The following is a 23,970-nucleotide window of genomic DNA, read 5'->3' on the forward strand; positions in this document are numbered from 1 at the left end:
TTGCACCAATTTTATCTGTATTGCACAGGTTTGCTTGTAAGCATATAAATAATGATATAGCACACATTGTAGCATATGCAGAAAAATACGTATTGCACATGGTTTAAATGTACAAAATATTCATAATTCAGAGCAATGTGCTGATAATGCACCAAAGAGAAGTACGACAGTTTTTTGGTGTGCGGTCTACTGGGAGCAGTGTGTTTGTGCCCAAGGAAAAATTTTTTAAAAAGACATTAACAAGACATCAAGAAGAAAGGCCACTGAAAAATTCAGAGATCTGATGAAGATCAAATAAAGACAGTAACACAAAGTAAGCATTTACATACATGTAATTTAGGATTTAGATTCTCTGTGTCTGTGTTTGTCTACTACCAGTGTTGCTGGTCAGGATAAGAAATTGACTTTAATAAAATTGATTCTTTGTGCAAAGTTCATAGTAAGCATGGTTTAAGTCCAAAACAATGTATACGCACAGTTGATAAATGAGTCCCTGAATGCATCTGCATGCAAACACTTGATGGATGACTTCTTTAAAGGGTACAAATTGATGAGAACAGTACAATGTACCATTAAAAACTTTAATCAGTTAAAAAATGATGGAAACACCACTGAACAAAATCTCATAAAACAGAGATTAATCTTGAAGTTGGGGAAAGACAAACAAGGTGTTTCACTCACTGATCAGCTCAAACACAAATACAGGGGAGGAAGGATTTAAAGTAAAGGTGGCATTTATTGCCATGCTTTAGCAGCTTTTTTTAATGAACATCCTTCTTAATAAAAACATGAACATTAAACAGTGAGGCAAAGAGAGGAAGATGCACACCCAGAGACAGTGAGAGAGAGCTGCGTACAAGTAGGAGACGGAGGGAGCAAGACATAGATTGATAGGAAAAGTAAATCCATCCCCAAAATAAAGACTAATCCAAACGGAGTCTGATGGATAAGTTGGTAAATTGAGTAAACAAACTCATCCCTCTCTTCATTATGAGGTGCCAGGAAAAATCTTGTCATACAAAATGGAATCCAAAACAAGTCGGTTTGGTTCAGATGGGGATAATGTCGGATAAATATGAGCACCAGTAGGAAAGAGCAAGGAGAAAAAAGCAAAAAGACAAGAAATCTGCCCAATAAATGAAGATCCCAACTCAGTTTGACAGACTTAGAGACATGGTGGCAACAAAACTACACCTGATACATTGCATGTGAGTGAGAGGGAAGTGGAGATGTGAGGAAAAGAACAAAAGAAAATGTGCAATGAGCAAAAGAGAAGTGCAGAAATGGTGAGACAGGAGGCAATAGGGAGTGTGAAGTCAGCCGGGATAATGACGCTAAGAGGTATGCGTTCTGATTTGCAAAGAGATTGGCAGGTCAGTGGTGATGTCATGCATGCGGGTGTGGAGTCTGATTTGTTAACCACAAAGGCAAAGGACAGGAGAGCAACAGGCCTCTGTCACAGCAAAGATTTTTACAGGTATTACGGCTAACATGCACAATGGCTCGATGTCAATGTCCAAGTGGGACGTGACAGTCTGACAGCGAAGCCACAAAGGAGCAAATGGAATTCAGCCGTCATTAGTTTTAGAATTTGTGCCTATGCTTTTTGATGTGGCTGATCAAACTGCTTTTGCAAAGAAGGACTAGGGTTAATGGTTCGTTGTTTATTACATGTAGAAATTTCGAACTTTAGAATCAAAGAGTTTCGCCTTCCATGTAAGGCCCAGATGTATAGATTCTACATTGAGAAATCATGCCCAAATCACATCATGGAGAGGTACAGGGGCTTTGTTCTGTCCGGCAATGTTGGTGACATAAAATTTAAATATGGTTCATATTTAAATTTCATTTTTAACAAACACATGAATGACCATAATCTGGTTTGCGTAAGTGTAATGTATCATACATGTCCGTGCAACTATCTATGACCTGTACATTAGTATGAGCTGATGATGTGTGATCACGTTTGTCTTAAATTGCACAAGCCTGCAGTTTTCTGCTGCAAAACAAAATTGGCTTCTTCTGTCAAACGTACATATACAAACTCTGTTCCAGCTCAAGAAAAACAGTCAAAAACAAGAAAAAAGTGAATGAAGAAGATAGACACTGATATCATGTGTAAATTTTTTTTATTTATTTGTGTTCCAAAGTGAGTTATTTTTTCCACTTATTCTACGTTTCATCCACCTCACTCCATCTTATATCACTTCTTTTTATTTAACACACACAAACACACTTGTACAGTTGCATTTGATCCAGCATACAAACATTCCAACAGAAAAAGTTGCCTTCAGTGTAAGTTAGAATTGTGATATACACCAAAAGATCATCTGCCATATGGAAATCCATTCTTCGAGAAGCAAGAGATGAAGCTAGGAAGCTGGTTTCAATGTAAAACAGCGTACTTTTACTGTGAAGGGGAAGAAAAGAATGGGGATGTTTCTTGTTTTATATTTATTTCTGTTAAGACTGTTCTTTTCCTGCCTGCGCTGGCTTTTGAACACAGAAATGCATTAGCAACAGAAAGATGCAGGAGAATCTGTAGATTCTTCCCTCATTTGCACTGGGTCCCTTTAAGGCGAAGCTGAAAGGGAAGGAGACATGTGGCTGTGGCAAAGAAGAACATATGGCATCTGCTCTAGTGGAAAACCTTAATATGGGGTAGAGTATTGGCACCCGTCGCCTCACTAACATTAACATGCTGTCAGAGTTGTTCTGGCAGAACACTAAGTGGAGCACACTTGCCTGGCACTGTTCCCAAGAGTGTTGCAGCATGTAACTTCCCACTTGCCATCTCTGGACCATGTTATGAGTGCTGTTATAGAAAGGCGAGAATACAAACATGCTGGAGGAGCTCTGTTTATTAGATCTTAAGCCAAAGATCCAGTAATAGACACTAGTCTTGTTAACTTGGTGAGAAAAAAAATAGCGTACAGGAAAAAATGAAAGCTGAATAAAATATGAGGGCCAACTGTAAGATACCAGCATGACAGTGTCAGTAGCAGAAGCAATAGCATTGTTATCGGATCAAATCCATATGTGTATATACGATTTGGAATTAATAACATTATACAAACACAAAGTGGGGTCCGAAAATATAACCACATAACAAATTTGTTATATATGTGCCTCAAAAAAAATTGAAACCTGCGGATATAGAAACATTTTTCAAAACAAACTGGGGCATGTACAGTGGGGAAATAAGCATTGGGTCAGCTGCATATTTCATGATTTTGGCCACATATATAAAAATGAGCAGTCTATAATTTTAATAGTAGGTTTGTTTTAACTGTAAGAGACAGAATATCAACAAAAAATCCAGAAAAACACATTATCTAACTGTTGCAAAATCCAGTTGATCAAGGGATTTTATTTCATTCACTGTAAAAAGAAACGAATATTCATAATATGCATTTTTCAGAACCTCTAGATGTTTTTAGAGCACTTGTGTTTTAGATTAAATCATACAAGCATGCCAGCCACACTTCCACCCTCCCTTCATATGCCATTTACAACTACAATAAAGCCAGCAAGGTAAAATACATGACTGACCACAATGACTTGCTCTCAGCTCTGCTATGTCTGTTCCACTCCACTCTTTGTGTGTCTGTTTCCACACATGGGACCAGAGCAGAATAGACACAAGTGGAGAGGAAGCAAAAGAAAGTAGCAAAACAGCAGTCTAGCCTCTCACACTGAGCAAAAATGAAACAAGTGTATAAAAATGAGATAAATAACATAAATAAAATGTAGAATGTGACTGTATTATTCGCTAATGACACTTATGCCAGCTTATTCATTACATTGCGGGTGTGTGTGTCACTACATTAATCTTATATTCATGCTCAAAATCTCACATTTTGTACCTTCAGGATCAAATCTGTGTCAGTGACAGTGTTTACTCATTTGTGTAAAAGGTCACATTTTCCTGAGTTGGTTTGATTCCATAGAACTTTTTCTCCACTGCAGGCATTTGGACTTGTCACAGTGGGGAAATAACAGGTAGAAGACATGATGTCTGGCTCCAAAATGTGTGCCAGCAAGCCACGACAGTGAACCAGCATGCCCAAAACAAGACCTCCCCTGAGTGTAATGCACCCTTCATTAATGCATCCGTGCTCTCCCTACTGTGACAAGTCAAATTGTCTGCTGTGAAAAGGACTATTGAAGCTGCATTCTTAAGACATTCAGGTGGATTTGATGTATCGCTAGCGGTTTGGTCAAAGTCAATCAACTCTCAGCCATTGTTGTTATAAATACAGCTGTGGCTCAAGGTCCCAGCAGAACTACTGTGTAGAATTGTGTTAGTGAGTAAGTGAAAGTCTCGAATTCAAATTGTTGCTCGAAGCAAATAGGAGCTTTCTCACCATCAAATCATAGCGAGACTAAAGGGTTTCTAAAGGGGTAGTGCATGGTTTTCTAAAAAACACTGAAATGAACCTGGATCAGTTGTACTCAAGGCACCATCAGGAGAACAAAAAAGTACCACAAAATCAGAGGACATATAAGTTAAGCTTTGCTCAAAGAATTTGCTAAATAAAAACGTGATTACAATCATCGAAAGCACTGTCAAAAGGAGGCTAGTGGTTGGTCTGGTAGTTGTTGGGGGGAGGGGGGTGGTGGAGTCTGTCTGCTCTGGAGTTGGACACCTGCACTTAACTGAGCAAGGAGAGGTAGCTCCACTGTCTGTACAGAAAGAATCAATCCGCAGCAGAATAATGAGCTTAAACACAACTCAAAGCCTTGCAAGAACTAATGGAGGACCAAAAAGACCCAGAGGAGTCGACTGTCATGGACCTTCCTCCATAGTCACCTAACCTCAACCCCAGCATTTACGGAACATTCCTGCCATCAAAATAAGCCGTTGGGACCGTAGCCAGGTCATGCAGGGATAACATGGGTCATCGGGTTTTGCACAAATTGGTGGAGTCTATGCCAACAGGACTGCTGCAGTCATTAGAGCAAATAAAGGGCAGATCGAAGGTGTTTTGAAATCTAGGTTAATGTTGTTTAGAGATTGGTAAACTGATGTTGTCATTTTTAATCAACAAATTTGTAATACATTTAATGCAGATACAAAATCAATGCATCTTTACGAGCAGGTTCAGACTTTTGAACCACAGTACACCTAATCATCCATAAAAAAGAGACAAACACATTATGATGAAATTAGGTATAAATGTCACAAAAGTTGTTTTTATGTGTTGCAACAGAAAAAGCACGGGTGTCATTCATGAAAAAGTTTCAGTATTAGGGTCCTGACTGGACACAAGAGAAATTGTTGTCATTGGCAATACCTGCTTTCCTACTATGGTGTGGTAAAAAGTCAGCATCAGTAGCAGAAAATAGTACAAACCCAGGAAACAATATATCAAAGCCTCTTAACTTTTTTTTTTTTTTTTTACATATTTTCCTATCTGTATTAAAAATAAAGTTTATGTGTATGTACAATAGAGACAGGCATCATGCAAGTTAAAATGTGGGTAAAACAAAGCACTAAGCATCAGTACAAAAGATTCCTGATCCCCTCCAGCTATGCATTCCTACAGTGTGGACATTTGGTCACAAAATTAGAATTCTGCTCTATATAGTCGATCATTTCTCCACCATTAGGGGTGGAAAACACAATCTGTTGTCTTTAAAGCAAAAGCTGAATTAATTTCCTGTCTGTGTACCCTAACTTTAGACAAACACGTCTCTCAGAGCTCATTTTGTATTTCCATGCAAACTGTTGTTTTTGTTTTGGAAAAGCTTTGTGGTCTGCTCTTTTAGAGGTCTCTCATCTTGAGTGTTATGGATCTCATTAATATTACACTTCTGTTGACACAAAGTAAGTTATACATGAAAATATGGGAGTGCGGCATTTTTTAAATTATAAGTTTTATTAATAAAACTGAAGTAATACATAATTTTATTCAATTCTGTTTATTTAGTTGGCTCAGAAAAACGTGGAAAATGAAAAATTTACTGAGAAACAAGTGAAATTCAGAAGGAGAATGAAAAGTGTCTGACAGAGCGTTAAACTACAGAAGGTAAGTGGAGGTTACACTGCTGCTGTTTGCCTCTTATTATGCAGTCCTCTGGAGTGCAGGCAGCTGCAACCTTGTGACTCCAAGAACAGAGCACTTTTTAATTACTGTCTGACCCATGGAGTATGTGTTTGTACGTGTGGTTATGACTACACCTTTCAGCACCTATAAATGTGCTTTCATACACACCTGGTCTTTGTGGAGCAAAGCACACACATCTTTCAAAATTCATGATATTTCATTCGTCGTTAGTTAAGTTATCCAACCAAAGTCAACCAAAAGCCACGATAACCCAGATGATAAAAGCTTCTACTTCAGCTTTCAAGTCAGGGGCATGAAAGAACTTCAGCAAAAGAAAGCTTACAGCAGAAAGAACATCTTTCTACAGATGTTTCCGATTCCAGGGTTGCAGTCACATTCATTTACTGACAGTCTGTAGTGCAAAGTGCACTGTTTGCACTGTTAGTACAGTTCAACTATCCAAAAAGCACTTTTTTTTTTGTAATATAGTATAATTGTGTAAAATATAATAACATTGTAAGGAAGCTCAGCTACTTTGGTCATGGTACCAGATATCACAGCCTGGAGAAAACAATCATTCAAAGGATGCTCAATGGAAAGAGAAAGAGAGGTAGACTTGCAGCAAGTTGGCTTGACGACAACAAAGAGATCACAGGAACTGGAATTGCGGAGGATACTAGAGCTGCTGTTGACAGTAGGCTCTCTCTTTCGAATCACACTGGCATTTACTTATGCTAAGTGACATTATAGAGAGAGATAATATAGGTCTCCCTCATCTTCCAAGGAAACCCTTGGATGACCCAATAAATAGTTGGCATTCCTTGGACACTGCCATTGTTATACAACTCAGAGTTTTAGGTGAAAACTATTTTGCAACCCTCCAAATAGTCATGATCCCAAGGTTAAGATTCAGCCAAAGATACCACTCTGCACACACTAATATGCTTCGAAGGTCAACAAAAAGTGGCATATTTGATCATTTGTTTCAGCAGTGGCAATAGTTTTGAAGATCACAAAGAAGCTGTTTATGATGCAGAGGATTGTTTTTTTTTAAAATCACCATTAGAATCCACTGTATATCCAAGCTACCACAAAATAGTATCTTTCAGTCTTTGAAACTTACAGGTAGTGAGTTTTTGGTACTCAAATCATAGATGTCTGGAGGAGTCGTCCTTTCGGGAAAGCCAGTCTTGAACAGTTACAGTCTTTCTCGATTGCTAAGACACATTTCTGGAAAGCTGCTCTCCTTCTCCCTAAACTGTGAACACAAAACCCAATTTTCAAGCTACATTCACAAAACCTGTTATGACTCTCGGCCTGACTGCTTGGGTTCCTGGACTCTTTCCAGGTTTTGTGTTGTCCTCCAGACCAAGCCTTGTTTTTTGTGCCATGTTGTGCCTGTCTGTGTTGTGCTCTGGCCCAACTCTCTCTCCATAATTAGGTCAGAGTGGTTTCAGCATCAGCTGAGGCCACTCCTCTCATCAAGGGTGCAGGGCGGGCTGAGCAGCTGTTTCAGATTCACCATCACACCTCTCTGACAATAAAAGGCCGGTTCAGACATTCATTCGACGCCGGATTGTTATACGACTACCATGTTAGTGACTCTCCAGCCAAGCTCATGCCATACGAATCCTTGTCTAGATATTCTGAAATCGGAATTGAAATCAACGAACAGTAAATCTCTTGTCCTCTGTCTGCCTTCACAGTTCCAGTTGCTCAGCCTGAACGAATCCCGGACCCAGCACAGGCAGTCAGCCCAGAGAAATCCACAGCCACGATCACGAACCGAACCACGATTCAGGCCGAGCCTAGAACCACAGCCAAGGGAAATCTACAGCCACGACCACGACCCGAACCACGACCCAGGCCGAGCCTAGAACCACAGCCAAGAGAAATCCACAGCCACGATCACGAACCGAACCACGATTCAGGCCGAGCCTAGAACCACAGCCAAGAGACATCCACAGCCACGACCACGAACCGAACCACGCCCGAGACGGACCCCGGAACCACAGCCCAGACCAAGCCCTGAACCACAGCCAAAACCCAGCCGAGATCCCCAGCCCTGCGAACCCCCACAGCCAACCCTTCCTCCACTAAACACTCCCCTCCTTTAGCAATAAAGAACCATTAACACACCTGATCCGAGTTCTTGCACCGCTTCCTACCCCTGAGCGTGACAGAACAATCCGGCCACAATGGAAGCGGAGAACTCAGGTCCCGAAGAACCAAACCCCGCCCAGGTCCTCCAGGCTGTTGCCATCCATGGTCAACTTCTAGGACAGCACAGTAAGACCTTGAAGGATCTGGTGGAAGCGGGGAACCAGGTTTCGGCCCAACTCCAGACCCTGTCCGACCACATGACGCAGATATCCTCAGCTCCCACGGTGCTGGAACAGCACAGTCAAGCGCTTCAGGAGCTTGGAGCAACTTGTCAGCTTCTGAACAACCGATCGGGGGACATGAGTACCCAGCTGCACCAGATCACCGCCGCTCTCGCTCGACTCTCAAACCCGCAGCCCCCTCCAGCTTCCCCAGCTCCTCCGCCGAACCCCCCATCTCTCAGCAATGACCAAGCTATGTTAACCCCGAACTGGGCTCCGGAACCCAAGATACCAGACCCGGAGCGATACGCTGGGGATCAGGGAGCCTGTGGAGACTTCCTGATGCAGGTATCATTAGTTTTTAGCACTCAGCCACAGAAATTTCGCACCGACGAACAGAAAATATCTTACACTCTGAGCCTGTTGAAGGGTTCAGCGCTTCGATGGGGCTCGGCGGTCTGGCAGAATAAACGTCCCGCGTGCGCCTCATACGCGACCTTCATAGAAGAGATGAAGCGGGCATTCGATCACCCAGTACGAGGAGCGGAAGCCATGAAAAGACTGGGTAACCTGCTTCAGGGGGATCAAAGTGTGGCCACCTACGCGGTAGAGTTCCGGACGTTAGCAGCTGAGGTGGACTGGACCGACTCGACCCTCCGGTACCAGTTTCTTCGTGGTCTCTCGGAGGAATTAAAGGATGAACTGGCCCGCCGAGATGAAGCAGCGGATCTGAACACGCTTATAGATCAAGCCATCAGCTTGGATAATAGACTACGAGAGAGAAGGCGAGAAAAGAGAGTTACCCACCTGCAGGCGACGCGCTCTACCCTCGCTGCGCAACCACGACCCGGAGATTACATTCCGACGATTCCATCTACCCCACCTCCACGAAGGGTTCCGCCAGCCAGATCCGCTACAACCATGAGCGAGGAGCCCATGCAGCTCGGAAGGGCCCGCCTCTCTCCGGAGGAACGAGCGGAGCGCATCAGGAGAGGGGCATGTTTTTATTGTGGCGAGAGGGGCCACCTAGTGGCCGTTTGCCCATCCCGGCCGGGAAAAGACCCGGCTCACCTAGGTCTGGGGAGATCCGGGTGAGCCAGGCATCAGTCTCCCCTGTGCTAACACACCTTTTGGTTTCTTCCTCTCTTCACTGGGAGGGATCCCAAACACCGGTGGAAGCTCTCATTGACTCCGGAGCGGAGGGTAACTTTATTGATGTGACCTTAGTTAGACGTTTATCTTTGCCTACAGAATGCATTAAGATGCCTCTATGTGCTGTAGCTTTCAACGGTCGCCGCCTAGCCCAGGTCAGTGACAGGACCCTTCCAGTTACATTCCGGACATCAGGTAACCATGTTGAAACCTTGTCTTTTTATGTTTTATCGGGTTTGAACTCGCCCGTGGTTTTGGGGTATCCTTGGTTAAGTAAGCACAACCCTCAGATAGATTGGAAACTGGGAAAGATTTTAACATGGAGTACAGACTGCTATGCATCATGTCTGGGTTCGGCAGAGACCCCCGGTTGCCCAGAGCCTAGAACTCTGTCTTTTAACCCTGATCTATCTGGCGTACCACCGGAATACCATGATTTAGCTAATGTTTTCGATAAAGACCGAGCTAAGACCTTGCCCCCACACCGACCTTATGACTGTGCTATAGACTTGTTGGAGGGTGCACCTTTGCCGAATGGCAGGCTATATAATCTTTCGAAACCGGAAAGATCAGCCATGGAGAACTATATTAGGGAATCGTTGGCCGCAGGTTTAATACGTCCGTCTACTTCCCCAGTCGGGGCGGGGACCTTCTTTGTGGGGAAAAAAGACGGCGGACTCCGACCGTGCGTTGATTATAAAAATTAAACGACATCACGGTTCGCAACAAGTATTCCTTACCGCTTATCGACTCCGCTTTTACTCCATTGCATGGCGCCACCGTCTTTTCCAAGCTAGACTTACGAAATGCCTATCACTTGGTGCGGGTGCGGGAGGGGGATGAATGGAAGACAGCGTTTAACACTCCATTTGGTCACTTTGAATACTGCGTTATGCCTTTCGGGTTAACGAATGCTCCGGCTGTCTTCCAGCATCTGGTGAACGACGTCCTGAGGGACTTCTTGAACCGGTGCGTCTTCGTGTATCTTGATGACATCCTGATCTTCTCCCGCGGCTTGGGGGAGCACCGGCGACACGTGAGAGAGGTTCTCGAGCGGCTGTTAGAGAACCGGCTTTTTGTCAAGGCCGAAAAATGTGTGTTTCACGTGTCGTCGGTGACCTTCTTGGGTTACATCATTGCCGCGGGGGAGGTCAGGATGGATCCTGCCAAGGTGGCGGCGGTGGCGGATTGGCCGGAGCCCGGGGACCGCAAACAGCTCCAGCGGTTCCTGGGCTTCGCCAATTTCTATCGCCGCTTCATACAGAACTACAGCCAGATTGCGTCTCCCCTCACAACACTCACGTCCAGTTCACGTCCGTTTGTTTGGTCTCCGGCAGCGAATCATGCCTTTAACACGTTGAAATCTAAGTTTGTTTCCTCTCCTGTTCTTGTTCAGCCAGATCCCACGCAACAGTTCATTGTGGAGGTCGACGCCTCGGACACCGGAGTAGGAGCGGTGCTGTCTCAGCGTGCAGGTGGAGATGGGAAGCTACACCCCTGTGCGTTCTTCTCCCGAAAACTCTCACCAGCGGAGAGAAACTATGATGTCGGTAACCGAGAGTTGTTGGCTGTAAAGATGGCACTGGAGGAGTGGCGGCACTGGCTGGAGGGTGCAGAGGTGCCGTTTCTGGTCTGGACAGACCATAAGAACCTCCAGTACTTACGGACCGCCAAGAGACTAAACCCGAGGCAAGCCAGGTGGTCTTTATTTTTTGATAGGTTTCAGTTTACTCTGGCATATCGTCCCGGTTCTAGTAATGGTAAACCCGATGCGCTGTCCCGCATCGCCTCAAAGGAGGCATTTCCTAAGAATCCAGAACCCATTCTTTCTCCTTGTCACCTGGCTTGCCTCACGTGGAATATCGAGTCAGTGGTCAAGAAAGCTCAGCAAGATCAGGTGTTCCCCGAGGCCGGTCCTCCTGGAACCTTGTTCGTTCCTGAAGCAGCCCGATCAGAAGTCCTGCAGTGGGCTCACTCCAGCCAGTTTGCCTGCCACCCAGGGGAGTTTAGAACCTTATCGAACCTTAAAAGGCGGTTTTGGTGGCCTTCCATGGCTGGAGACTGTCGCCAGTTCGTTGCCGCCTGCTCCGTCTGTGCACAAAATAAGACTTCCACCGCGTCTGCTCCAGGTCTTCTTCGGCCTTTGGTCATTCCTCGACGACCCTGGTCGCACATCGCCTTGGACTTCGTCACGGGTTTGCCTCCATCTCACGGTCAGTCGGTTATCTTGTCTATAATTGATCGATTCTCAAAGTTTGCTCATTTGATTCCTCTGCCGAAACTTCCCTCGGCCAGAGAAACCGCAGATTTGTTGGTTCACCATGTTTTTCGTGCCCATGGTCTCCCGAGAGACATTGTATCTGACCGTGGGCCGCAATTTACTTCAGCGGTTTGGAAGTCTTTTTGTTCGGCCCTTGGAGCCACGGTCAGTTTATCTTCTGGTTTTCACCCCCAGAGCAATGGCCAGACGGAGCGGCTGAATCAGTCGATGGAAGCGGCCCTTAGATGCGTGTCATCAAAGGATCCGGGTTCCTGGAGCAAACAACTCCCCTGGGTGGAGTACGCCCATAATACCCTCCCCAGTGCCGCTACGGGTCTCTCTCCGTTCCAGTGTGTGTATGGATACCAACCTCCCATGTTTCCGGAACAAGAGCAGGATATTGAGGTACCCTCGGTCAGGTCCCATCTCCGCCGGTGCGCTCGCACCTGGCGTCGGGCACGTGCCGCCCTGCTCCGGTCGTCCCGCCGTACTCAGGATCTGGCGAATCGTCATCGGTCCGAGGCGCCGATCTACACCCCGGGTCAGAAGGTCTGGTTAAAAACTCAATATCTGCCTTTACGTGCCTGTCCTAGGAAGTTGTCTCTCCGGTTCATTGGTCCCTTTACCGTTTCCAAAATCGTTAATCCTGTCGCTGTTCGTTTAGATTTACCTCCGTCACTGAAAGTTCATCCCACGTTTCATGTGTCTCAAATCAAACCGGTTCGGGAAGCCCCTCTGGCCCCTCCCGTGCCCGTCCCCCCGCCTCCTCGCATGCTGGATGGCGATCCGGTGTATACGGTTTCGCGGCTGCTGGATGTCCGCCGTCGGGGTCGGGGTCTGCAGTATTTGGTGGACTGGGAGGGTTATGGACCAGAGGAGCGTTTGTGGGTACCCAAGGCCCGCATCCTGGACCCCTCCCTCATTCGGGACTTCCACCGCGCCCACCCTGACAAGCCCTGTAGGGCGCCGAGGGGCGCCCATTGAGGGGGGGGTACTGTTATGACTCTCGGCCTGACTGCTTGGGTTCCTGGACTCTTTCCAGGTTTTGTGTTGTCCTCCAGACCAAGCCTTGTTTTTTGTGCCATGTTGTGCCTGTCTGTGTTGTGCTCTGGCCCAACTCTCTCTCCCATAATTAGGTCAGAGTGGTTTCAGCATCAGCTGAGGCCACTCCTCTCATCAAGGGTGCAGGGCGGGCTGAGCAGCTGTTTCAGATTCACCATCACACCTCTCTGACAATAAAAGGCCGGTTCAGACATTCATTCGACGCCGGATTGTTATACGACTACCATGTTAGTGACTCTCCAGCCAAGCTCATGCCATACGAATCCTTGTCTAGATATTCTGAAATCGGAATTGAAATCAACGAACAGTAAATCTCTTGTCCTCTGTCTGCCTTCACAGTTCCAGTTGCTCAGCCTGAACGAATCCCGGACCCAGCACAGGCAGTCAGCCCAGAGAAATCCACAGCCACGATCACGAACCGAACCACGATTCAGGCCGAGCCTAGAACCACAGCCAAGGGAAATCTACAGCCACGACCACGACCCGAACCACGACCCAGGCCGAGCCTAGAACCACAGCCAAGAGAAATCCACAGCCACGATCACGAACCGAACCACGATTCAGGCCGAGCCTAGAACCACAGCCAAGAGACATCCACAGCCACGACCACGAACCGAACCACGCCCGAGACGGACCCCGGAACCACAGCCCAGACCAAGCCCTGAACCACAGCCAAAACCCAGCCGAGATCCCCAGCCCTGCGAACCCCCACAGCCAACCCTTCCTCCACTAAACACTCCCCTCCTTTAGCAATAAAGAACCATTAACACACCTGATCCGAGTTCTTGCACCGCTTCCTACCCCTGAGCGTGACAAAACCTCTGAGTCTTCTTGCAAAACCAAACTTTCACCCCAAAACAGTTCAATCTGTGCCCAAAACTGAACTATGCTGTCAAATCACGCCTCAAGTCAATCTAAATTAAATACTCTACTGAGCAGTCACTAAGCACTACATAGAAAAAAATGAAAGCACAATGCTCAGGACATGAAGCGGTAGAAATAAATGTTTATTTAGGCTAAATGCATATTGCAAAACAAAATACCTGGGCATTTGTAACACTTGTACATAGAAAAAAGAATTTGCAAAAAACAGAAATCCTGTGCATTTACATGTAGCACTTGTACGTAAAAATAAAGCACAAACATATATACAAATGAAGTACAAAGAAAAGAAATGTGTTACTCTGCCACAGCATCATTTCTCCGTACTGGGTCAGGCCACAGGACTTCATCTACATCACAGGCCACATTTTCTCTGGCGAGGCAACAGGGGGAAAAAAAACCCTGGCATGCCGTATCCATGCTCCTCTTCTTAGATTTCTGTCCATTGTAGTGCCTCACAAACCAGTGCTTTGGCGTATATGTACCCTCACATCATTAGCCACAAGTGTGATCAATTTTGAGTTGCTGTGTTCAACCGGTGACGCCTGAGCTTTAACTGTGTTTGACTTTTGCCACCTGTGCTCACCATTATGCAACACAGGTGCATCACAATGACAATGTGTTGACAAGATGTGTCTGAACAGGTGAAAAGGGCTTATGGTTTTGCCAAAAGAGTGACTGATTCAATAAGTGGGTTCAGGCAACTGAGAATTTTGTTCAGACAATAGAGTTCAGTGTTTTAGCAATTGAGAAAAACTGTAATAACAGTTTGAGCGACACGACAGGTCAAAATGGAGGAGTAAATGTGTAGAGTGACAGTCACAGCAGAGATAGGTGACATAATCTGCAGCAAAGTCAATGTGATTGGCAGTAAATATAACATGCTGATGTACAGTTTGATGATAATGCTTCACTGCGGACCTTTTAACCCCCCACAACGGCTGAATGACGCAGCTCCCTAGGAAACAAATTTCATCTCTGCTTGTCATTATCACATTAACTATGCATCAGCTGTCAACAAAGGGCCACAGTACTTGTACACACACACACACACACACACACACACACACACACACACACACACACACACACACACACACACACACACACACACACACACACACTTATCTCACACACTCACTTTATTCTACATGACTAATCTCCAAACAAAGCTGTGAATGTTAGCCTCTAAAATCCTTTCACTTTGAATTTTGTTGAGGAAAATCCCTGAAGAAGAGTAAAGAAGGACGACGCAGGCAAAGAAAGAGATGAAGAGACGAGTGCCGGCCAACTCCTGCTGAGACCTCTTTGATAGATGCAGAGTTTTTCGAAGAGGGAGTTTGGTTCATTTGCTAATCTCTCCACAAAGACTGTGGGCATTTTGTTCATCCATTTGTATGTGACTGTATGTGTATGAGTCTATTTTCTTTCCCGTCATTGTGCTGATACTATGCATACAGTACATGGACAAATCAGGCAGTGCAGGGTTTTCTTTGTGTCCTGCATGCATCTTAGTTAGCAATAATGGCTCTACAGCTTTATGTCTTTTTTAGGCAGTCCTCATTATCTGGATGTTGGAGCTCTTATTGGGTAATCTGTCTTGTATCCTTTAAAGAGCCATTAGATTACCTTGATGTTTTACAATACAGTAAATTGGGCTTACTTGGAATCCCACTAGTAATAAGATTAAGCTTTCCTTTGCACTGTTTAGAAGTGAAGAAAATGTGAGATTGTACAGTTTCTCTGCTAAACTGACAAAGCTAGGGAGTCCCGGTTTTACCCTCGCTCTCTGCACGGCAAAGAAGTAATTAGATCCTTCTTCTTTGGGGCCAGATTTAAAAGAATGGAGCACAAACAGGGTGAGCTTCATATTTGATTACAGCCTCTATCCCTCTGCTCGAGAAGAGAAGAGAAGAGAAGAGAAGAGAAGAGAAGAGAAGAGAAGAGAAGAGAAGAGAAGAGAAGAGAAGAGAAGAGAAGAGACATGGTTAATTAGGGAAAGAAATACAACTATGAGGGAAGTTATAAAATTAGGAGATATGCACGAGATGACAAGAAGTGACAATGAGCTTGGAAACGGAAAAAGAATGAAAATAGCTACTGGGGTTTTGCATGAAATTTTAGATTCTTGCTCTGTCATGTTTGGCTTAATTGAGTATTCGAATGGCTTCAGAATATGCGGGGTGTGTGCAGCTGTAAAGATCCCTGTTTCCACGTCGGATTGGAATATTTATGTATGTTTTCCTGCAATACAGTTGTTTTGACTGATTTGCTATTAATTCAATATGTACATCTAAGCAGACTGATTTAGCCTTGTTATGGAAAATGCTCTCACAGGCTTATCAGAAGCCCTGGCCAACCCCTGTTGTTATGCATCACCTTAACTTCATGTAAAGATAATTAAAAACATTTCACGTTATGCTGGTATATAGTTTGCATCCGGGAGATAGTCATGTGCTTACACTGCAAAAACTAACATGACAAAAGAGAGACCAAAAACACCACTAAGGAGCTTTGAGGCTCAGTGGGATATTTGTATCAGAACTTTTTTAGCAGTTACTAAACTGCTTACAGCTAACTAATGGGAATAGGAAATACCCATATTTATGCAGATTTTAGAGAAGGAAATGCAAGGCAGAAGCAATCAGATTTGAGCACTTATCATCTTACAATAATTGCAGTAAAAATCAGTCCTCTTAGTCAACATCATGGATGAAGGAAAGACCGGTATGTTAAGCCTTGTCGAGGGCTCCCAGTCTGCAATGGTGTATACTTAACAACTGTCCGAGAGTCCATTCAGTTCAGAATTGTTTTGGTGGCACATAGGAGCAGCAGCAAATCAGTCAGGGGTGGTCATAGTGTTTGGGCTCATCAGTGTAGACCATCTGTGGATAAATGTAGGCAATAGCGTAAGTGCAGTCTAAATTGCAACTCTTTAACTTAATCTTCAAGTTTCAACGGCATTCAAGTAGAAAAACCAAGACAGTTAGCTAGATTCCCAACACTGATGTTGGTGCTGTTGCTGTTGTCCTTTACTCTTCTTAGCCGTCAAGGATAGGGAGGACATCTTGGAAATCATGACATGATAATTCACAGCTGCACTCTTGTGAAGGACAGAATGATCTTCCCCCATATTAGCATAAGTCAAAATGCTTCCCCTCTCTCTATTTCTGTCTCTTCTAGCTTCCCATTTGGCTGAACAGACCATCAGTGCTGCGTGTGTTGGTGAACATGCTGCGCAGAGCTGGGTTATATTGCATAAATGTATTGTGTCATGCCATTTTATCTTGGATTTTTCGATTGATGTTATTTTTTGTCATAGCTGCGGGCAAGCTGTTAGTTTGTCACTGCAAGATGAGTATGTTAAGATTTTGTTGTGATGTTTTGATCCACCTTAAAGGCCTCTGCAGCCTCGCCCATTGCCACTCTAAACTCAGCAGTTAACCGCAGTTTGAACTCGGGAAGACACAAAGTCAATAAATCAACAACGGCATGTTCAGTGAAGGAAACTGGCAGGTGTACTTCTTGTCACCTTGACAGATGAATGACACGTCTCCTTGTTATCCCATTGAACATCTTTGCTTTCATCATTTCTCTACCTCCATCTTATCCCCTTTACCTCTGTTCTCATTTGTCTTTATTTCTGTCTCTTGCACTGGGTCTCACTTGTGTTCTTTATCTAGCTCTAATGAATTCTTTCTTGTACGCTTTTAATTTTTTTTCTTCTCAAATGCCTTTTGGTTTTCTTCTTACTTCCTCTGTTTCTCTTTCTCTCCTGCTTTGTTCTCCATGCTTTTGTCCTCACATCTCTTTTGGTTATTTGAGGACGTGGTACGGCGTCATGTCTCAGGCCACTGGAGGACTTTTAGAAGTCAACAAGAGAGAGACTGTCACGGTCTCCCAGGTTCCAGCGCGTGCACACAAACACACGCTCGCAAATTCAATCACACACACCAGTGTTAAGCTCTCAAATTCCCCTCAAAGAGCCACGCTCCCACAAGGCAAGATGCCACAGAGAGAAAAACAAAGAGATGGAATGTTTTCTCTCTATCCTCCCCTTTCCTTCTCTTGCTCTCCTCCTCTCGCTGTAGTCTTCAGTAGTTCTCTGCAGTGCAGTACAAACATGCAGAGTGATCAAAGAGTCTGGGGTGTCAGAAGCGAGGGACAAGTTGGACGTGTGTGGAAGACGAGATGAGGGGAGAAGGCAGGGGAACAGAGCCGTCAATCAAATAATCTATCAAACTCGGTGGAGCTTGTATCCCAGTGGCACACCTGTGGACTTCTGAGCTCACCTGGAAGGACTATCAGTGTGCGATCAGAGCTCCTGCTCTGCTGCCATTCTGGGTGCTTCTTTATGTGCACATTTAAGGGCCCAAAAATGTGTAGAAACATTGATGAATGTTGGCCTGACTATGCTTTGTCCTGAGAAACTACACTATGAATGAATTTAATAAAATAATCATGAGTACCATGTTAAGAGGAAAATGATCATTTTCCCTCTTTCTCATAAAACAAAAGGTACATGAACACTAAAATTATGACAAACCGTCAGTCAGCTAAAATAACTTAAAAGTCAGGAAGCCAATCTAGCCGTGCTTGTCTTCAAGTCTAATCTGCTATGAAGGGAAATGAAAAGGACATTCGTCAGGGAAAACAACCCGAGACCAAATTTAATTCCACCATTAACTAACTCACTCAGTAAAAACTCTCTTTTTCCCTCAATTTTTTAGGAACATTTTATCTTTGGCTTGAATGTTGATACTGGTACTTATTAAGTTCAAGAAAAACTTGTAGAGTAAGTTTGCTCGGAAAGAAGTCAAATTAAAAATGTTGAAATGGTGACAGTTTTATTCCAAAACACGGCTGTGTGAACCGTGAAGTCACAGCACCCTCTGCTGGAGACACAGAGAAACATATTTACAGATAGGTTTTTTATGTGTGTGCAATACCTCTATATTCACTGCTCAAAAAAATTAAAGGAACACTTTTAAAATACATCATATTTCAATACGGGGAAAAAACAAACTGGATATTAGCATTGATATGGACTGGATAATGTGTTAGGAATGAAAAGTGTCACATTGTTTGATGGGAATGAAAATTATCAACCCCCCAGGAGGGCTAAATTCAAGACACCCCAAAATCAAAGTGAAAAACTGATGTGGCAGGCTAGTCCATCTTGCTGAAATTCCTTGGCAGCAACTCAAAATGGTATTCAGCAGTTTGTATGGCCTCCATGTGCTTGTATGCATGACTGACGATGTCGGGACAAGCGCTGAATGAGACGATGGATGATGTCCTGGGGTATCTCCTCCCAGAACTGGACCAGGGCATCTCTGAGCTCCTGGACAGTCTGAGGAGCAACCTCATGGTGTCGGATGGAACAAAACATAATGTTCCAAAGGTGTTCTATGGAGTCAGGTCAGGTGAGTATGGGGGCCAGCTAATGGTATCAGTTCCTTCATCCTCCAGGAACTGCATGAGTTCTCTTACCACATAAGACTGGGCATTGTCGTGCACCAGAAGGAATCCAGGACCACTGCACCAATGTAGGGTCTGACAATGGGTCAAAGGATTTCATCCTGATACCTGATGGCAGTCAAAGTGCCATTGTCCAGCCATGGATATGCCTCCCCACATCATCACTGACCCACCACCAAACCGGTCATGCTGAACAATGTTACAGGCAGCATAACGTTCTCCACGGCTTCTCCAGACCCTTTCATGCCTGTCACATGCGCTCAGGGTGAACCTGCTCTCATCTGTGAAAAGCACAGGGCACCAGTGGTGGACTTGCAAATTCCTGTGTTCTATGGCAAATGCCAGCCGAGCTCCACGGTGCCAGTCAGTGAGCACAGCGGGCACTAGAGGACGCTGGGCCCTCAGACCACTCTCATTACATCTCTTTCTGATTGTTTGATCAGAGACATTCACACCAGTGGTCTGCTGGAGCTCATTTTGTAGAGTTATTGCAGTGCTCATTCTGTTCCTCCTTGCACAAAGGAGCAGATACCTGTCCTGCTGATCGGTTGAGGACCTTCAACAGCCCTGTCAAGCTCTCCCAGACTAACTGCCTGTCTCCTGGAATCTCCTCCATGCGCTTGAGAATGTACTGGGAGACACAGCAAACCTCCTGGCAATGGCACGCATTGATGTGCCATCCTGGAGGAGTTGGACTGTCTGTGGAACCTCTGTAGGGTCCAGGTATCACCTCATGCTACCAAAAGTGACACTTACCCTAGCCAAATGCAAAACTAGTGAAAAACAGTCTGAAAACATTAGGAAGGAAAAAAATGTCAGTGGCCTTCACCTGTTAACTCATTCCTGTTTTGAGGGTTGTCTCATTGTTGCCCCTCTAGTGCACCTGTTGTTAATTTTATGAACACCAAAGCAGCTGAAACTGACTAAAAAGCCCCTCAGTTACTTACTTGACCAGATCAGTATTCCACGTTTCACTGATTTGATGCAATACTTATATTAAAAACTGTTCCTTTTTTTGAGCAGTGTATCAATAACATTTGGTAAAATCATGTCCTTTTGTTAAAAATTTACTTAAGAAAATATGTATTCTAACCACCATGTCAAACCTGTGAAAGATTAGGACCAACATAAATCTGATCAAAGCTAATTTTACTTCTACAGTATCCAAGAAACAAACTAAACAAAATTAAATATGTAGGATGAGAATGACAAATTGTGCTTTTACTTCTGATCTGTTCAGTTAGCTAACTAAAGCTAACTATCCTTGACTTTCTTCAGCCTGGCTCTTCTTTCTCTGTCCTCAAATCCTCTGGCTGCACACAGAAAGGTTCTATGTCAGCAGTCACATTTATGTTGGTAAAATCCCAATATCTGAGTTACCAATCTCATCACCTGTCTCCCCTTTAGCTAGGTATAACTGGAAAAAAAAAAATGTTAGCGCAACCAACAGATCTTGACCATGTACAGTTCCTCTGACCAAAATTTTAATAACATACTTGTATCTTAATTCAACATTTTTTTAATTCTTGTTTGAAAATAATACTACAGAACACAAATGGTGACCTGTCAGTGCTGTCAGTGTGTAAGACTACACATTTGTTTCTTGTAGTGAAGCTGTGAAGGATTAGCGATGCCTCCTTCATTCAAGGTGCCTTTACTGAGAGGGGCACTTCAAACACTACAAACACAATGTATCATTGATTACCTCATACAGCACACTTACTGTGTACTAACTCAGATGCTGGGTTAGCTGAATCATGTGGTCCAAGGTGGGTCCTTTAGTGGAGATGAAGCCCACGCTGGACCTGCCCAGCCTCCACAAATTAAATAGTGCAGTTCAAAATGAATGGTAAACCTGGATGCTTCTCTCTCAGCTTGTAATGTCAAACATTTCCAAGTGCAACAGCCAACAAATTGCAGGGCAAGTTTTGTGATAGTAGCAGAAGTTGTGGCATTTTAGGAATGCACAATGGCAGGGAATAGTGTTTCTGTCAGGAAGCCGTCCGGCTCCTGACTGGGTTTTGTTCCTGCCTCTGTCAGGATGCTGTTGCAGCTCCTGCCTGGTTTTTGTTTCCCTGTCTCCCTTTCTCGCTCCCAGCTGATCGTCTGCTGCAGGACAGCTAATTGTGTCATTAGACTCAGCTGAGGAGCAATCAGCCCAACTCTATTCACCTGCCTTCCCCTTTCAGTTTAAATATCCTCTGCTCTCCTCTTTGTGTGTGGGAGCATCACAGTTGAGACTGTCTCATACATGGTTTTCCCCTCTTGCCTTCTGATTTTCCCCCTACACTGGATGTTTGAAGATTTGTCACCCTGGGATCCTGCTGTTTTTGGGCATAATTGGTTTCTTCTTTTGTGGACTCGACTCCTTTTAAAGACTCAGTGTTTTTGGACTTACTGAAGCTGTTTCCTTCCATTAGGAGAGGATAATCACCGTAGTGAGTACGTTTCCCTTGTGTGCCTGTCTGCTACTGAACTCTGGATTTTGGTTAAATAAACCTAATTTTCACCATTTACTCCTGTTGCCTGCCTGTTTGGTATCTGCACCTGGGTTCTACCTCCACCATTCCTGACAGTTTGATGTTAATATTGGGTTCATTTCAGTTATCTGTATTAGCCTGCATGTCCGGGTAGACTGTTAACAGCAGCAACAAAAATTGTTCATGCCTTGCTTCCATTGATTAGGCGACATGAGACTTATCATTGACAATTGAATACACAGACATACCAAGTGGTCAGCTTTTTCACTAAATTTTATGAAATGACATCGGGATGGTGACAGATCAGGCTCATCCTGACACATCCCCCAGATCTTCAATTGCTGGACCTGCAATGTTTAAGTTGGTGGTACATGACAAACATCCACATGAATGTCAGAACCCAAGGTTTCCCAGCAGAACATTGCATTATAACAAGATGATCGATGCTATTGACTTCACCTGTCAGTGGTCATAATGTTGTGGCTGACCGGTGTATAATTGTAGATACTGTATGTCTACTTGATTTTAACACCTGTAGATTGGACACTATGCTGCATGTTACATTGACAAATGAAGGGTCTTGAATCTTCAATACTTAAGAGCCAATTTACCCCAGTCAAAGATATATATAATTTCCACAAGTTCACAAAAACACACTCCACATACTGTGCTGAGTCAGAAGTACTAAAGAGACAAACTAGTGTATTATACTATTTATGTCAATAAAACAATTACAAAAATAAAACATTTAACTAAACTTGCACTACTTTTCAACAATACTGTTTTTTTCCACAGCTAGGAACTTTTTATGTCTACTATAATATTTTTCAGATCTATTACCTTCACAGATCTCTTACTTTTGTATTTAAAATTACCAACAGCCAGTACAGCGGGGATGCATTCTTGTACAATAAGCCTGGTGCCTAGCAACAAAGGGCCACGCTTTGCAGCGCTGCTTCATTCCTCTGTAGAAAGAGAAACACAGGGAAAGAGAACAATTCCTTCTTTTATCATTCTGCTGATTTACTTTAACAGTTTAAGTCTCAAAAGTTCTCATTATTTTTGTATCTCTGGGAACAAATGTGTGTAGCATTCAAGTTTTCTATGAAATATGTGTATGTGCGGTAAGAGTTTTCACACTGGGAAATCTACAGTGGTTAGGTTGGTGTTGTGGAGAACAAATACTGGCAAGAACATTCACACTGAGCGTTGAAGTTCAGCTCCGTGGATGGTGACGTGCTCTTAACAGACATTCAGCACTAAGAGGAATGGATTTTTCCAACCAGGATAAAATTGACAGTTTTACAACGTGATGCAATCCAACAAAACAACATAACCTACAGTTGAACCCACCACAGCAATTCACATTTTAAAAAACAGATAAATATGAGATTTATGTCAGTAGTCAGCAAGAGAAACTGCTTCTGCATAGCTTTTATTGCTTCTGTTCAAATCTAGCCTGAATGTTTCAAATTACAGACTAGTATGATGTCTCTAAGCAGCCAGTATGATACACTGAAACATGCAGAAGCACTGGAATAAAGAATGTGTGCTAGTTTCACATTGTGACCTGAGGCTGCTGCTGCTGCATGGAACCTCATAAAATGTCCAAAATGAAAAACAATCACTGACGGGCGTGATTTCTAGTGCTATTTTGCAATTTGCTTTTTAGTCAGTGTGTTCAAAATGCAAATGTTCTGATACAAAGATGAAAGTTGAACATTACATAAGGTATGATAAAATAAACACTGGAGTCCGTGAGGGAATAGCACCAGTGTGCACTCCACCAGTAAGGCTTATTAGTATATGAGTTGCAGCTCTATTGTCGAGACAAATGATAAAAATACTTGTGAAATTTAAAATAAAACTACGATTTTTTTGAAAAAAAAAAAAAGGATTCTGTTGCACAGAGACAATGTTATATATTGATTTACTGCTACAGTTTATACATGGAGGTTACTTTGACTGATGTATTCTTCCACTAGCCTATATTGAAATACTATGGTTTGTCAGGCTGTTGTGTTCTTTTGTGTTGCCATTTTGCCTGTGTTAGTACATATGTACGGCTGCTCACAATGTTTGTTGTTTCAACTACCAGTCTCTGGCACCATTATTTTGGGAGGCTGAAATTTGGAAACCCTTCACTTTAAGAGTCAAGTTGACCATGCAGGACACACAACTTCATTTCACATCCTGAGTAGTGGACTAAATATTATGCTGAGCTCATTAACGTAATGATTTTCATTTAAAGCACATTGAAAGTTGGTTTCAAATCATAA

At 43.8% G+C, this 23,970-nt stretch overlaps 1 long non-coding RNA gene across 1 annotated transcript; it reads right to left on the bottom strand.

Annotated features, from left to right (window-relative positions):
* Positions 1-2,112: 2,112 nt before the first annotated feature.
* On the bottom strand, positions 2,113-22,352 carry LOC127536687 (uncharacterized). Its single transcript, XR_007945781.1, has 2 exons — positions 13,668-22,352; positions 2,113-7,350 (listed from the first exon to the last, which is right to left on the bottom strand). It is a non-coding gene; the product is annotated as an uncharacterized LOC127536687 (long non-coding RNA).
* Positions 22,353-23,970: the final 1,618 nt, after the last annotated feature.

Source organism: Acanthochromis polyacanthus, chromosome 13 (genome assembly GCF_021347895.1).
Source record: "Acanthochromis polyacanthus isolate Apoly-LR-REF ecotype Palm Island chromosome 13, KAUST_Apoly_ChrSc, whole genome shotgun sequence".
In the NCBI taxonomy this organism is placed as follows: domain Eukaryota; kingdom Metazoa; phylum Chordata; class Actinopteri; family Pomacentridae; genus Acanthochromis; species Acanthochromis polyacanthus.